This window comes from Octopus bimaculoides, chromosome 17 (genome assembly GCF_001194135.2).
Source record: "Octopus bimaculoides isolate UCB-OBI-ISO-001 chromosome 17, ASM119413v2, whole genome shotgun sequence".
In the NCBI taxonomy this organism is placed as follows: Eukaryota; Metazoa; Mollusca; class Cephalopoda; order Octopoda; family Octopodidae; genus Octopus; species Octopus bimaculoides.
Genome location: NC_068997.1, coordinates 14136335 through 14141334, shown reverse-complemented (window position 1 = coordinate 14141334; position 5000 = coordinate 14136335). Strand labels below are relative to the sequence as shown.

Genomic DNA, 5000 nt, shown 5'->3' with positions numbered 1-5000 from the left:
ATGAATTGAACCCAGTTCTTTGTTGTTTTAAGCCTGGTATTTATTCTATTGACCCCCTTTGTTGGACTGTTACAGGGACCTAATCAATAGAAGCTGTCAAATGGTGGTGGGCAACAACCACAGACACAGACAAACTCACACACAGACACACACATATATATATATTATTTTGTTTAAAAGAGTTCCAACACTGTCTGTTTTTTATGTTTTATTTATATTCCTGCAAAACCAATGTGGGATATAGAATATGGAATATACAATATATAATATAATATACAATATATAATATAAAATAAAAATGGATGGTACTATGAAATAAAGTATTGAATGTCTTATTGAATATATGGAATATGTCTTATTGAATAAATGAAATATTGAGTGTTCAATATAAAGGATTAAATATATAAATATATATTCTATGAGCTTTTTTCAGTTTCTTATTTCTTTATTGCCCGCAGGGGCTACACACAGAGGGGACAAACAAGGACAGGCAAACAGATTAAGTCAATTATATCGACCCCAGTGCATAACTGGTACTTATTTAATCGACCCCGAAAGGATGAAAGGCAAAGTCAACCTTGGCAGAATTTGGACTCAGAACGTAGCGGAAGTCGAAATACCGCTAAGCATTTCACCCGGTGTGCTAACGTTTCTGACGAAATCTGCCCCAAAGCATAAAATTTCGCCATTTTATGCACATGCACAAAAATGACAGCGACATGGGTTTGCTACCACACTTTGCTGATTTCTTCATCAAATTGATCCTACCCATTAATATAGATTTTAAATTTTTGAAAAATGTTAAAATTTGATGCAAAATGTTTTATGGCTATAAACAGATATCTTATTAATGGTAATTTATTACAGGGTATCTCAGCTAGTTGAAGTACTATGTGTCAAATAAACAACTATATTTTGTTTTGGTTTATAATATAATTAGTTCAAAATAGTAATGTTTGTTGCCACTTCAGCATGGCTGGACCATACAGAACTATGTTACTACATTTTAACCCTGGGAAAACAGCTGATTAATGACACACAACTTATGTTTAGAATGTAGTGTCTAAAATGTTGCTTCAAAGTATTTTATATTTCATATGGATCAATTGATATTAAACTAATCCCGTATTAAAATAAAATTTCATAATTAGAATAGAAACTGCTGCTTTAAAATACCCACAGATACATAGCTACATACTTGTATAGTGCAACCGGTTCTATATTAAACTCGTGTATCCTATACAATGGATATCTACAGCTGAAGGTTAATATAAATTATGATACTTGAGTCATATATAATAAAAAATGCAGAAAATGGTATTAGCATTGTTACACTTCAATATGCATATGTCTTAGGAATTCAGTAGTGCATTTCCTATGTATTTTATCAAAAAAACTTTTTTCCAAAATACCAAGGAAATGTGCTGCAAGCTTATTGAAACATGTATGCTAAAGCATATGTTTATATCAGGAACATAGAAAACATTATTGATAATTTTATGTATATCAAAGCATAAGTATATCGATAACATTCTCTGATTCTGATATACATTCATACACATGCGGGGGCACACACCTCATAAGTCAGTGATGCCTGTGACCCTACCAAAGCAGACGTATGTCCACAGTCCACTTCTTGTCTTTAGATGATATCTCATTTTTATTGGCATGTCAATTTTAGAAAAAATTCTTGATTCTTGTGATTATCTCGTCTCAATTGGAATTAATCTTACTTGTTACCAAATGATTATTCTGCCTTCCTTGGAAGCTGATCAATTTCTGTAAATCAAAAATTCATGTAGTACGGTATTTAATATACCTTCATTGTTCATATACATACCTCTAGCTTTTCTGAGTAATTTCTTCTTCATTTACTTTTGTTTCCTTCTCTGTGTGTGTGTGTATGTGTGTGCAAAAATCAAATAAAAACAACAATAGAAATGATCAATACAAAGAAGTTAAAAATTCGTGAAAAATACAAAAAAAATATTTTAAATAATGAAAGTTGAAGATAGGTTAGATAAAGCAGTTACATTTTTCGATAGAAACCACCACTACTGCAACAACAGACCATACCACACTGCACCAAAGCCAATACAATATTCCACATCTCACCACCACACTCAGCAAAAGTATTGTAGGTAGGTGCCACCATCACTGTACAAGACTTGCCCCAACGCCACCATCTACACTGTTTATGATGTGTAGGGTGAGGAGAAAGAGAGGGATGTAGTGAAGGGTGTGGTGGAGTAATGGGACAATGTATATTGGCAAAGAATTTTATCCTCTGCAGTTCTTTCCATTAAGTATAAGATTGTCAAGACAGATTCATCAAGTTCTGTCTAAAATAACATCAGTTCTCTATAGTCGCCTCTCTACAATTTTAGCAAAGGCATTATTCCATTGTTTCCTTATTCTGGGAAGATATAAGCAGCTTTTGGTGATATTTTGGAATAGAGTGTATGTGGGACAGAGAAAGGGGTCGATAGATAAAAGTGGAAGATATGGTGATGGTGATGGTGGTGATGTTGGTGGTGGTAGTAATAGGGCAATACATGTGTATGTGTGTTAGTGCCTTCGGGCACGGCTATGAATATGCGTATATATAAGAGTATTGATACATATGTGCATGTGCGAAATTATATATATAGGCGTACAAGTGTGTGGCTATGCAAATATGAGCTTCAGTGTGCTAGTGTGTGCATGTGTATACACACACGCACACACGCATATATACACATAAGCATATGTTCATATGTAATATATATATATATATATATATATATATATATATATATATATATATATATATATATATATACTGTTAAGAACTTATGTTGTAACAAAATGTACTCAAGACAAAAGCAATTTGTATGGTTAATATAACAGATAATACAATAAAAATTGACTCTTACAAATAAGCTATCTTTATTCTGCAAAGAATCTCCAGAAAATAGAAGTAATAAGAAGACCATCACTACATAAAAGTGGAGGGAAAATGTGACCAGATACAAAAAAAGAGAAAAGATCCATATGCTGTACTTCAGTAGGTTTGCCTTACATCCTAAAATAAGTACCAGTTGAACGCTGAGGTCAATATATTCAATCTCACTCCTCCCCTCAAATTTCAGGCCTGGTGCTTATAAGTAAAAAGAATTAGTATTGGTTTGAAATTTTGACAAAAAGGTTAACGATTTCAGGGTGGGGGTAAATTGATTACATCGACTCCCAGTGTTAATAATAATGATTCTGCCAGCTCCTTGCCTGAATAATAATAATATTAATGATAATAATAATAATAATAATAATAATGATGATAATAATAATAATCATCATTTAACGCCTGCTTTCCATGCTAGCATGGGTTGGACAATTTGACTGAGGACTGTCAAACCAGATGGCTGCACAAAGCTGAGTTTCTACTGCTGGATGCCCTTCCTAACACCAACCACTCTGAGAGTGCTTTTACATGCCACCAGCACGAGGGCCAGTCAGGGTATCACCTGCACAGGAGCCAATCCAGCGTCACTGGCAACGACCTCACTTGAATGTTTTTTCATGTGCCACCGGCACAAGTGCCAGGAAGACGACGCTGGTAACAATCACACTCAAATGGTGCTTTTTACGTGCCACCAGCAAGGAAGCCAGACAGCTGCTCTGGAAATTACCACGCTCGGACAGTGCTGTTAGTGCTCCACTGGCACGGGTACCAGTCATCGAATTTGGTTCAATTTCGAATAATAATAATAGTAATAATAATAATAATAGTTTTAAATTTTTCCACAAGAGTGGCAGTATTTGAGGGGAGGGAATGAGTTGATTACATTGACCCCAGTGTTCAACTGGTACTTATTTTATCGACCTCAAAAGGATGAAAGGCAAAAAGTCATCCCTGGTGGAATTTGAACTCAGAATGGAGCAACAGATGAATTACCACTAACCACTTCGCCTGGCATGCTAGTGATTCTGTCTACTAGCTACCTTAATAATAATAATGATAATAATAATAATCCTTTGTACTTAAGGCACAAGGCCTGAAATTTTGGAGGAGGAGCTAATCAATTATATCGATCCAGTACGCAACTGGTACTTATTTCATCGACCCTGAAAGGATGAAAAGCAAAGTCGACCTTAGCAGAATTTGAACTCAGAACATAAAAGCAGGTGAAATGCCACCAAGAATTTTTCCTGGGATGCTAACGATTCTGCAAGCTCACCACCTTAATAATGATAGCAATAAAACTTTAAGGCTGCGAGCTGGTAGAATCGTTAGCACGCCGGGCGAAATGCTTAGCAGTATTTCGTCTGTCTTTACGTTCTGAGTTCAAATTCTACCAAGGTCAACTTTGCCTTTCATCCTTTCGGGGTCGATAAATTGAGTACCAGTTGTGTATTGTGGTTGATCTAATCAACTGGCCCCCTCCCCAAAAATTTCAGCCCTGTTGCCTAGATTAGAAAACAATAATAATTGCGCTTATTTTATTATTTCTTGGAGTGTGATGCAAACAGGACAATACAAGGATATATTTCTAATACAGTAAGGGTTTCAGAAATTCAGGCATAGAAAAGAACAACAACATAAAGAAAGGAGAAATGAAACCAAAATGTATCTTAAAAGTTGGGGAGCAAACCGGAGCCAATCAGGGAACTCCACTGATTCCAGATTGCCCCTACTACCCAAGAGCAAGTGCCTTGTGCTTGCTGTGCTTGCACAAAATCTTCATAATAACCTTATTTATACATTACACTCACACATGCAAATATATACATCTCTACATACATACATACATACACCCACTACACTCTCTGAGTGGTTGGCGTTAGGAATGGCATCCAGCTGTAGAAACTCTGCCAAATTTAGATTGGAGCCTGGTGTTGCCATTCGGTTTCACCAGTCCTCAGTCAAATCGTCCAACCCATGCTAGCATGGAAAGCGGACGTTAAACGATGATGATGATGATGATGATGATATATATATATATATATATATATATATATAT

The 5000-nt window shown here is 35.4% G+C and overlaps 1 protein-coding gene across 2 annotated transcripts in view; it reads left to right on the top strand.

The window, feature by feature from the left end:
• Positions 1–5000, top strand: part of LOC106876779 (uncharacterized) — a 790885-nt gene that overhangs the window by 360996 nt on the left and 424889 nt on the right. The window lies entirely within an intron of this gene.